The sequence below is a fragment of the Pan paniscus genome, chromosome 1 (assembly GCF_029289425.2).
Source record: "Pan paniscus chromosome 1, NHGRI_mPanPan1-v2.0_pri, whole genome shotgun sequence".
Classification (NCBI taxonomy): domain Eukaryota; kingdom Metazoa; phylum Chordata; class Mammalia; order Primates; family Hominidae; genus Pan; species Pan paniscus.
In genome coordinates, this window is record NC_073249.2 from 69,407,579 (window position 1) to 69,420,508 (window position 12,930).

Below are 12,930 nucleotides of genomic sequence, written 5' to 3' on the forward strand. Positions count from 1 at the left end.
TCATTCTCCTTAAAACCAGTCACTTATACTAGAAAAAATAGCTCAAAATAGTTTTATCTTTGAATGCATGGGTTTTGTTACTTTTCTTTCATCGGCAGTCCTACTTTATCGGGGCCCTAAATAAAACAGCTTATTTAACTTTTTTTTAGGAGACCCAGGAAAGAATTTAGGCGGCAAGACTAATGCGTACAGTAAAAATTGAAATAAAAATCTTTTCATGTTTTTAAACATTTTTTAAAATTAACATATCCCCTAGTCCATGGCAAGTGTTTAAAAAAAAATACCATAAAGGGGGATGAAAGCTTGTGGGTGGTGATGAAACCACATTTGATAATATTTATAGGCAAATAGTTATGAATAAATTACAGTACTCAAAACTGACATTGTAGCTTCAGGGTAAATAGAGGGTTAAATCTCTGAGCTGTAGAAGCAGATTGTGTTTTCCTTTTGTGATCTGGGCTGACAAGACATCAGTATTCTATTCATCTGTTGGGAATTAGGCTGTTAATCCAATCAATGACTCTTGAGTGAGCTGTGGCCTACCTCCCCCACTGGGGAACAATCGGATCAAACTGCAGATTGTTTAAGAGCACAGTGCTGTCCTCATGTCAGGTGGAATTTTCAAATGTTCCCTGGTGAATTGGGGATAGGGAAAGCTGTCTTGGCCCATTTATCCTGCTCCTTAAATAACCAGGTATCTGCCTCATCCATACGAAAGCATTTGGTAGTAGTGACAACAGGAATGCAATAGAAATCCATTAACTTTAGCTCACAAAAGTGTGGATGAAAGGGAGGAAATGTTTTCAAACACTCACAAAATTATCTATATTAAAATGTTTTTGCTTTATGAATATTTTTTCTATTCCTTAAACCTTAAATCATTTTCTTTGCTGGGCTTTTTTTTTTCTTTTTTTTTTTTTTTTTGTGATTGTAACTGTTTTATGTCATTGAATTTTTTTAACCACCACAAGCTCTTTTTGTATTTTTACCCTGCCCTGCATATATTTTTGTAAGTCAGCAGGATACAAATAAATTTTTAATATAGATTATGGGAACACTAATTAAATAAAATTTTAATTTTAGAATATATTTCTCTGAGGAATGCTAATTAAATACAATTTTAATTTTAAAATATCTTAGTCTGAGCATACATAATTCTGACATCTTTTGCAGCCTAGCAAAATTTGATTTCTAATTACTGATTTAATAGGCCATTAAGTACATTTGGAAATTATTATTGAACTGATTGGATAGATGTTCAGAGTTGCAGTTGTCTTCTATGAAATGCTGCCCAAATTTTTTCTGTTAACCAGTAAGGTGACATGGGCTATCACAGAGTAAAACATCTAAAATGACAAAAAGAAATTCTCAAGAAGTATTTACTAACCAATCTCAGTGAAGAAAAGCTTGAAGAATAATTTTATTATTTTCTATCTATATTACATAAGAATATTCCAAAAAGAATTTCCTAAGTCAGCCAAATTTATCCATTCATTCTGTGAATATTTGGTATCTACCTTTTATGTACCCCATACCTCTTCTAGGCATTAGAATTATAGTAAAAAAGACAAGATTCAAGTTCTTTTGGAGCATACATTCTAATGAAGAAAATATGCCAAAAACAAACAAGATAATATCAGTTAAGTTCTAAGAAATAAAATAGTGGTGGTTACTTTAAACAGTGATCAGGTAAGACTTTACTGAGAAAGTGACAAGCTGAGAATTCAATGAAGAGAAGTTGCTGTAAGTTGTAATAAAAAGGTCCCTGAAGTAGGAATGAGCTTGACATACCATGAACAAGCTACTTACAGGTACACTATTTTCTGGGACAGTAAGTTTCAGACCTGGTAAAGTATTGAATTTTCTTGGGAACTTTGTAAAAATAAAGGTATCTGAGCCTTCCTCCCTAGATATGCTGATTCAGCAGGGCTGAATGGGATGTACTCTGTGTATAAAGTGCAGTGAACAGTATTGAAAATCTTATCTCTAGTTAATGTAGTTTCTTTCCTTGAACATATCACACACTTGTTCCATCTGTGCCTTTGCTCATGTTTGTTCTTTACCTGTATTGTTTACCCTTACTGTCTCTCACATGCTTCCATCCACACTGTCTCAAATGCCATCTGCTTTTTAAGGCCCCCTCTCAGTAGGAAGCAGAGTAATACTTGTATTCTTCCAAAAAATGTTGAACCCAAATCTAACAAAACCTATAAAAAATATGGCTGGGTGCGGAGGCTCACACCTGTAATCCCAGCTTTTCGGAGGCTGAGGCAAGTGGATCACCTTAGGTCAGGAGTAAGAGACCAGCCTGGCCAACGTGGTGAAAACCTCCTGATCCTCAGGAGCCTAAGGCAGGAGGATCACTTGAGCCTAGGAGTTTGAGGCCAGCCTGGACAACATAGCAAGACCTCATCTCTAAAATAATAATAATAATAATAATATTAACAATAAAGCATTCATTTATTCATCCATTCACATTGTTGTGCAATCATTACCATTGTCTATCTCCAGAACTTTTTTATCTTCCCAAACTGAAAGTCTGTGCTCACTAAACAATAAATGCCCATTATCCCCACCCCGCCTCCTGGCCACCATAATTCTACTTTCTGTCTCTCTGAATTTGACTACATATACCTCATGTAAATGGAATTGTAGCATATTTGTCGTTTTGTGTCTGGCTTATTTTATTTAGCATAATGTCTTCAAGGTTTATGTTGTAGCATATGTCAGAATTGCATTCCTTTTTGAGGCCGAATAATACTCACTTTGTATGTATATACCATATTTTGTTTATCCTTTCATCTGCTGATGGATATTCATATTGTTCCCACCTTTTGGTTATTGTATATGATGCCACTGTGAACATGGATATAAAAATACCTGTTCAAGTCCCTGCTTTCAGTTCTGGAAAGTGGAATTGCTGGATCATTCTCTGTTTAATTTGTTGAGGAATTGCCAAGCCATTTTCACAGCAGGTGCACCATTTTACATTCTCATTAGCAATACTTGAAGGTTCCACTTTCCCCAAATCCTAGCCAACACTTGTCATTTTCTGTGTTTTTGATACTAGCCATCTTAATAGAGATGTGAAGTGGTATCTCAATGCCCTATCAAAAAAAAAAAAAAAAAGTAGTATCGGGCCAGGCACAGTGACTCACACCTGTAATTCCAGCACTTTGGGAGGCTGAGGCAGGTGGATCACAAGGTCAGATCGAGACCATCATGGCTAACACAGTGAAACCCTGTCTCTACTAAAAAATACAAAAAATTAGCCAGGTGTGGTGGCACGCACCTGTAGTCCCAGCTAGTCGGGAGGCCGAGGCAGGAGAATTGCTTGAACCCAGGAGGCAGAGGGTGCACTGAGCCGGGATTGTGCCATTGTACTCCAGCCTGGGTGACAGAGCAAGACTGTCTCAAAAAAAAAAAGAAAAAAAAGTAATATCTGGCAGGTAACTGACAGCACCCAGATTAAAGGGATACCTGAAAAGTAATATAAGCTATAGAATGACATAAAGATGTCTAGATTGAGAATAAACCTATATATTTTTATCAGTTTTCTATGGAAATAGATATCTGCAATTCACCTATATTATATTTCATAGGATTATTTATTATGGTTAAGAGTAGTTACTAGAAATTCTGCATACAGATTACCATAAGAATAAAATCAGCAATATAAACATAGGAAAAGTAACAGCCCTGAAATTATTAAATTTAACTCAAATATTTTATTAAATACTTACTCCATGACCTGGATGCAACAAGACATTAGGAGATACAAGAGGTACAAACTGTGGTTCCTGCCCTGACATCGCTTACTATCTGAGACAGTAGAAAACTCGTTAAATTATTAAAGAACAATTATGAGCCAGACTATAACCAAATCCTATAATGAGAGATCATCTGCAAGTGCATTGGAAGAGGTAATAGGAAAAAAAGGGAGAGATTACTAGGGAGCACCGTAGTTGGAGACATCTTCAGTTATGAATTGTGGCCTATCTTGTACTGTAAAGGCTAGGTGATATTTGAAGGATGCTGAGGTGTGGAAAGGGATAGGTAGCAGAAACAGCTCGGGCAGACTATGGAAGCCATAAATACTCAGAGTAAGGAATTTGGGTGAGTGTGGGTGTGTTTTAAATGAGAAGTATAAGGAATTTTTTAGAGTGATTAGTAACAGTGTACTGTTACTAGGGAGAAAGGGAATAGGAAGGAATACCAGTGAAGATACCCTTGTATTAATTTTGGTTATTGGGTTGAATTGACCAAGGATTTGTGTTTCGGTAACAACAATAGAAAATATAGATCAATTTCTCAAATACCTGAACTAGGGTCTCTTAACACATTGAGTGAAATGCTGGGAAGAAATCAGAATTAGGAGTCGGCCAGGCATGGTGGCTCACACCTGTAATCCAAGCACTTTGGGTGGCCAAGGTGGAAGAATCGCTTGAGCTTAGAAGTTGGAGACCAGCCTGAGCAACATAGTGAGACCTTATCTTTTCTATTAATACAAGTAAAAAATATTTAGCCAGGCATAATGGCCTGCATTTATAGTCCCAGCTACTTTGGAGGCTGAGGCAGGGAGATCGCTTGAGCCCAGGAGATCGAGGCTGCAGTGAGCTATGATCGCACCACTGTACTCCAGCCTGGGCGACAGAGCAAGACTCTGCTCAAAAAAAAAAAAGGGGGGGGGTCACTGGAGAGGATTGAAACACCTTTAGTTGTACTATTATTGTGTAGCCTGGTTGATTACATCAAAATTATGCAGTTGTTAGGAGGAGGAAATTAGAATACAAATAGAAAAAAAAATATTTACGTGATTTTATGATAGCTTAAAGATTTCAAGACGTGAGGAAAAAAAATCAGTTTTACAGTGACATTTAGAGGAAAAACCAAAGAGGATTTGAAACATTAATAAAAACTCTATGCAGGATAGAAAGAGAAGCTAACAAGAATAGGAAGTGATTTATTTCAGGATAAAACAATATTAAAGAGAAAGGCCCACTAATAAACAAGGTCATACAACTCTAACAAAGCCCATCTTTAATGGAAAAATTAAATCCATTTTTAAAAGCTAACTTTAGTGGTTGCTTTGGCAACACATAAAATTTATTATACTAAAAAAAATTTATTTATGTTTTTTATACTAAAGAAATTAAAAGGCTGGGCACAGTGGCTCACGCCTGTAATCCCAGCATTTTGGGAGGCCGAGGCAGGCGGATCACGAGGTCAGGAGATTGAGACCATCCTGGCTAACACGGTGAAACCCCATTTCTACTAAAAATACAAAAAATTAGCCAGGCGTGGTGGCGGGTGCCTGTAGTCCCAGCTACTCGGGAGGCTGAGGCAGGAGAATGGCGTGAACCTGGGAGGCGAGGCTTGCAGTGAGCCGAGATCGCCGCGAGCCAGCCTGGGCGACAGAGCGAGACGTTTCCAAAAAAAAAAAAAGAAATTAAAAATTTTTATTTATATTTTTTATTATACTAAAAAAATGGAACGATACAGAGAAGATTAGCATGGCCCCTGACATGCAAGTTCGTGAAGCATTCTATTTTTTTTTATAAGTAAATAAAAGCTGACTTTATAAGAAAAATTAAGTTAAATAAAGGATACAAAGTTATATTAAACAAGTGATACTGCTCTTGCAACATCCTAAAATGGGTTAAAAAAACTCAGGAAAAAATTGCCCCTTCGCCTATAAATGCTGTGAATAACGTTTTTAGTGAAAAGGGTAATATTCAGTTATATTTTTGATTCCTAATGATATTTTGTCCTATTAACCTGAGAGAAAAAAATTATAAGAGCAAAAAGAAAGCTTATTTAGATTTTATTTGTTGATATGTTGCCTAATAAGTTTGTCATAAGTTCTTCGTAAAAGCAGTTGAATAAGTAGAAAATAAAGGTTTAGAAGGCTCTGGAATATAGCAGACAAGAAATAAGGAACATTTGTATATCAAAAAAATGAATTAGACTGTTTAAAAATTGATAGCTTTTTGGACTGGATTTTTAATTAATGGAGGGGCAGGCTTCCAATTTACTTCTCCATTCTATCTAAAGCTATCCTTATTCAGACACTTCAGCATTCATACTAACACCTACCAATCCTTGGTCTGTGAAAACCCCTCAACCCTGGCTACATTCATTTATACTCCATTTTAACTTACTTGAACACTTAACATCTTTGAGCTTGCTTCCTGTCACAACCTCAAATTCTGAAGCTTCTCTAGATCTTAATACTCTTAATAGCTCCCATTTCCTCAGTTCTCCTGATCCTACACTTCTTCCTGCCTCAACATGCCTTCTAACTCAGCCTGAACCCCAGGACTGATCATTTCCGTTCATTTTTTGGACCAAAAGTGGTAGTGCCAAGACTAAAACTCACAGTCCAGAGCTCTTGTCACTTCTCTATATTGATTTATTTGCTACAAAAAGACATACTTCTTTCTCCCACAGATAGCCGCTGCTACTTTCATTGCCATCAAGGTTTTATTTTTAATTTGCCCAAAAGGAGCATTAAAAGGCAATTAGATCGTAGGATATTAATATTCTCATTTTTTCTTTCATTATATTTTTCTTTTGTGCATTTATTCATTCAACAAATATTTATTGGCTGCCTACAGTACACTAGGCACTGCAAATATTTATGCTGTAAATAGAAGTACCTCTTTATACACATACAGTATTTAAAGATGGAAATGCCTAAGAGAGAGACAAGATTATTAATCAGGCCATCTAGAAATGCTTAGAATCTCTTTTTTTTTTTTGAGACAGGGTCTCGCTGTGTCGCCCAGTGGCGCAATCTCGGCTTACTGCAAGCTCCGCCTCCCAGGTTCACGCCATTCTCCTGCCTCAGCCTCCCGAGTAGCTACAGGCGCCCGCCACCACGCCCGGCTAATTTTTTGTATTTTTAGTAGAGATGGGGTTTCACCATGTTAGCCAGGATGGTCTTGATCTCTCGACCTCGTGATCCACCCGCCTCAGCCTCCCAAAGTGCTGGGATTACAGACGTGAGCCACCGCACCCGGCCTAGAACCTCTTTATATGTGCCTGCTTATCAGTCGTCCATCTAAGCTTGAAAATTTTCAAGGATAGGGAATTGAAGGAACATTAAGGTAGCCATTTTAAGTTTGAAAAGATCTTTCTACCAGCTGGGCCAACATGGTGAAACCCTGTTTCTACTAAATTAGCTGGCCATGATGGCAGGCACCTTTAATCCTTGCTACTCGGGAGGCTGAGGCAGGAGAATTGCTTCAACCCCCGGGAGGGGGAGGCTGCAGTGAGCCACGATCGCACCACTTTACTCCAGCCTAGGCGACAAAGCATGACTCTGTCTCAAAAAAAAAAAAAAAAAAACTTTCTGTTGAAAAATTAAGTGTTTGACTCCCTATAATTTTCTCATACTCTTCCTACTTCTAAAATGTGTAGCCGTATAGAAGCAAACACTTTTATTGTTTTCAGATATTTCGTCTTTCGTTCCTAACATGACATGATTTAAAGTTACTTTACCATCCAGCCAAAGCCTATTTCAGGCTCTTTATGTATATCTTTCAAGGTACTTTTCACCCACAGCTCTTTACTACTAACACTGCAGGAATTATCTGACCCTAGAAAAGAATAGCTCTGTATTAGTTTGGGTTTGGATTTTTTTCGTTTTTCATTATTTTTGTTTTGTTTTGTTTTGTTTTTTGTTATTGAGACAAGGTCTCACTCTATCACCCCGGGTGGAGTGCAGTGGCATGGTCACAGCTCACTGCAGCCTCGACCTCCTAGCCTCAAGCAATCCTCCCACCTCAGCCTCCCAGGTAGCTGGGACTACAGGTGCACACCACTATGCCTGGCTAATTTTTGTATTTTTTGTAGATGGGGTCTTGCCATGTTGCCCAGGCTCAAGTGATTCTCCTGCCCTGGCCTCCCAAAGTATTGGGATTACAGGCATGAGCTACCATGCCCAGCCTGTATCAGTTTTCTATTGCTGCATAATAAATTACCACAAATTTAGCAACTTAACACACTTTTGTTTTCTCACAGTCTCCATGGGTCAAACATTATGGCATGGCTTATCTGGTTCCTCTGCTCAAGGCTTCATAAGTCTTCATTCTCATCTAGAGTTTGCAGTCCTCTTAGTTACTTGAGGCCCTCATTCCTAGACACCATCCCTCTCCTTAGGCAGTTCACAAAATGGTCAACATGGCTATTTGTTTCTTTGAGGCCAGCTCTCTCCATTCCATCTCTGCCCTCCATCATGAAAGTGGTTTCCCATCACATTCACTGGTGCCACCGTCACTCAAGGCAAGGGAATTATACAAGGGCCTGGGTCATTGGGGCTTACTTTGGATTTCTGCCTACCACAAGCACTATCACTTTCCTCATTCTAATAGTATGTACCTGTTAATATATTTCTAAAATTTAATTTGCTTTTGAGTAGCTACATCAAAATTCACTGAGCTCACACTCTACTAAAGCCCCTAAATCTTCTATTTATGTTTCTCCTAAGATTACTCCACGATGTAGTTTGTGACTACTTGGTCTTTGGTATGGGATCTTTTCTCTATGTCTGTTAAATTCCATCTTGTTAGATCTAACCGATCTAGCCTGTCAACACTTGCTACCTATATCCCTCATCCAGTATGTTTACCATATCTCTCAAGCTGGATGGGATTGCTAAAATTTTAGCTTCAGAATTTCAGATCTCCAGCACTTGCTGCTGGTTTTCAGGGAGCTGCTACAGGCTAGGTTTTGCTACATTGTAAAACAATGTAACTTTAAAATTTCAAGGTTTTAAAATTTTTCATTACAAAGATAGCACTTGTTCATAATAGAAATATCAGAATATACAGAAAAGTTAAAAAAAAACCACATAGACATACTGTTTACATTGTGGTAGGTTTTTAAAACATTTTTAAATATACAGTGTTTTTTGGTTTATTTGCTTGCTTTATATAGTTTAGATTTAGATCTTAGTATAAAAACATTTTTTATAATTCCATTTTACATTAATAATATTGTAATGATGTTCTAAGTTATAAATGTTTTATGACCACCATTTGAAATTGCTGCATAATAATCGACTCAACTTTCCCTGTGTTGTTGGACACTTAGATTGTTTCTAATTCCTTGCTATTCTGGATAATACTGGAATAAACTTTTTTATAAGGTTTTTTAAATATTTGAAGTATTTTTAGGATACCTTTCTAGAAATGCTAAGTGAAAGGAAATGATTTTGTTTTTTCTAAAAGATTTATAAATCTTTTAATTTTCTAAATGATTTATACTAATGTATACTCCTAACAACTAATCAAAGTGCCTATTTCATAGCACCTTCTGTAGAGGAGGAACTGTTTTGTGGGCCTAACAGACTATGTAAATTTTCACTGTAAAAGTGAAAGATGAATGAGAATATGAATGAAAATAATTATTTCCTGGATTTCTCTTTTTTACTTCTGGTCATTCACCATCAAGGGATTTAGAATAGAGTGGATTAAGGTATATTGAGTTTTTACTGAATAGTGTTATAGAAACAGTATGCAGTAAGCAAGACACCCTTCAAAGAGTTTGGCTTTGTTCTTATTTACCTAACTTTGAATGCTAGACCAGCTCGGTAAATTAATACAAATATAGAGACTAAGCTCCAGCTTCTCAAAATATGTATAACTTGAAAAAGTATAGCAATCAACTGATGCAGAGGTAAAGAAGAGTGTATAGTGTTGAAGAGTAAGATTATTCACTCTCTGATGATATGTCAGTTTTGAGATTTTGGTAATAGGAATTACACAAGCATGCTGTATGTGATACCATAACTTAGGCCACCTATTGTCTTTAACCTGAAAAAAATAAAAAATTTTAACTGCATTTCTTTTTATTTGTATTATCTGTGTTGATTCTCCTTTCTCTTTTCTAGTAGCAGAGTTGAGAAAATACGGATTGTGTTGTTAGAAGGGCCTGGGACCTTAGGCAAGTTATATAATGTCTCTGAGCATCATTTTACTCATTTTGAAAGTGGGAATAATAGTGTTTACATAATAGGGTTGTTGTGAGAATGAAAAGAAATGATGTTTGTAAAATTTCCAGCACACAATGGGTATTCGGTCAATGTTTGCTCCTTTTTCTTTCTTTACAGCAGTGAAGTCTCAACTCTGTAGCAGTGGAAGGTTAAACATTCTAGATAAGCGTTCTTTTCAGTTAGCTGAACAGTTACATTCTGCCTTTTATTTTTTAACTGTTTTTCTATAAAATACTTTTTAAAAAATATATTCCATACTTCATTACTTCCTTCTTAAATCATTTTACTATACCATGGGTATTTATAGCTGGTGTGAGACATAAGGCTGAAGCTTCTCTTTCTCTCTTGCAATTGCTAAAACCTACTGGTTGGCATGCAGCCCAGTCCTCTTTATGGCTGGCTATTCTCTGTGGTCTAAAATGTCTACAAGTTGCCACCTCTGTCATAGCTTCTAATTTCTGCTGCCTGCTACTGTTGCTACCCCATTCCTTCTAATTACCATTAGGCTCTGCTGGCCTCTTACCCATTTATGCTCTTTACTCTTTGCTGTTTTTTAACTGTTCAGTCTCTTTTTCCTCTGTTGCATCTCATATTTCATAGGCAAAGACAGGCCTTTCATTGCTTTCTCAGACCAGCTAGAAGAATTCTTCTATACAGAGCCAACTGGTCACAATGTGTCTAATATGGTCCTCATCAGCATTTTTTCCCTACTCTGGGCCCTATTCCAGGTACTTGAAAATGCCAAAAATCAAAGCCAACTATATTTACTTTTCTTGCAAGTCGTTTATTTTTCTTTTGAGATAGGGTGTCTTTCTGTCACCCAGGCCGGTCTCAAACTCCTGGGCTCAAGCGATTCACCTGCCTCGGCCACCCAAAATGCTGGATTACAGGCGTGAACCACCACACCTGGCCTGTTTGTTTTTGTTTTGTTTTGTTTTTATGCTTACTTTTACTATATGCAAAGTTTTGTGCAGATACAAAGGATAAAAGAAATCATAGTCTATAAAATTAAATTATACCATGATCCTTACCTTCAAAGGAGCAGAAGAACACAAACATAATACAGTTAAAAGATGAAGGAGGTCGTGGAGACAGTTTTAAGTAAGGATTGTGAAGGCTGAAGGTTCTGCTTAAACTTATAAAGAGGAGTAGCTGTTTTTGAATCCAGTCTCAAAGTATTGGGTGATAGTTTAGAATCCTATAAGTCAGAACAGAGAAAAACAGGCCAAATGGAAGGGAGCTTCCATGATTCTCTACCATTTTAAAGGTATGATAAAGAATCATTTAGGAGGATTATGGGTACTTTTTGCCTTTCCTTGTTTGAGAATCTGAGTCTTTAAACTTTGTATATTATTTTATCAGTTATGTATATTGCTTATAGGTTTTTAATATTTATTTGGAAACAGGATATGGAGGTGGAATAAACTTTTTTTATAAGATTTTTTAAATATTTGAAGTATTTAGGTTATGTGTTTTTATGCTTTCATAGCTTCAATTTTAAGCATGCTTGAATTTTTTTTACATTTTAACTCTATTATGTAATTTTGTTTATTTTTAATTCAGTTGGGTATTTTTATTTTACCCTAATGTTTCATCTATTAAAAAGATTTCAAACGTATAACCTATTTTAATTCATTAGAATAGTTTCTGCTGCTGTTTGTAACAACTTCATATTGATTAAATTTGAACATTTCCTTTAAGATAAACAGAAGGGAAAAACATAAATAATCATGACAAACAACCTTTTCTGGTGTGGTCATTTGAAATGAAACAATAAAAAAAATTCAATCAATTTAAATCTAGAAAAATTAGCTGATATAAGTTGTAAACCAGATGAGTAAAAGCTTTCACTTATTCATTCTTGACATTCAATTCCATTTATTCTTTGTAATATATTTTAAAACAGAATGTCTGCAAAGACTAAGGTTTAGGTTCCTATATTCTATTCTGAGATTATTGAGAAAAAATGTTTGGGCTTATACTCATGCTTTAATATCAATTCCATTTTAACACACAAAGAAGACTAACAGAGTAAAGATTTTATAGGGACATGGTGATGTGGTTTATTAAGGCATCATAATTATAATAGTAAGTGTATTATAGTAGACTTAAGATAATTATTAATAATAATTTAAAGCTGAACAGGCTTTATATTAGTGAGTCATAATCATTCCAAATAATTATGTTCATGATTGAATATTTCGTAAGTGCCTATTGTATGCTAGGCATACAAAAAATGAGTAAGAGAAGAACAACTTACATTTGGGTCCCTAAACACTACAATTGGATTAGATAATAATTTAAGATAATTGTCTTTTCTTTGTTTCACTCAAATACCTATCCTTTATCAAAGTGCTTAGACGCATTCAAACAATTCAGAGTTGAAAAATCTTGATATCTTTTTTAAAGACTGATCCTTTTCTCTACTACTCTTGGAAGGCAGAATAGATAATCTAATTAGAGGACAGTCTGGTTGGCCTCCTGTCTTTCTATTCCCCACTTGCCAGTCAATTCTGTAATTGGAGTCATGGTTCTTATGTTCATGTCCTTGCTCTAATTGATTTCTAGGTAGACATTCCCTAAATTGAAAGATCAAAAATCTCAACATTTCACATTAAACAGTAGAACACTTCAGCCCACAGCATCTGAACACAAAAGCTCCAAATTAGGCATGGCGATCTGAGGAACACAGCAAACAAGAAATGGATTGGGAAGTGGTAGGTAAGCCTATCATGCTTGTAATTGTAAAGAGCTACTTATAAGTAACCATGATTTTAGTCGGTTTGATGAGTTTTTCCTTGGAACAGCTAAGTAATAATTAAATCACTGAAGAAGTTTGTAAGCGTGTAGATGGTATTCCAATTCAGAGAGTGTACCAACAATACCATGACCACAGAGAGCATAAAAATAAATTTTAACTGTAACTTTTTCTT

General features: G+C 36.0%; 1 protein-coding gene and 1 pseudogene across 1 annotated transcript in view; both read left to right on the forward strand.

Annotated features, from left to right (window-relative positions):
- ACBD6 (acyl-CoA binding domain containing 6) overlaps positions 1-12,930 on the forward strand; it is a 216,953-nt gene that overhangs the window by 150,795 nt on the left and 53,228 nt on the right. The gene's annotated exons all lie outside the window — the stretch shown is intronic.
- Positions 5,462-5,555, forward strand: LOC112438351 (U6 spliceosomal RNA; annotated as a pseudogene).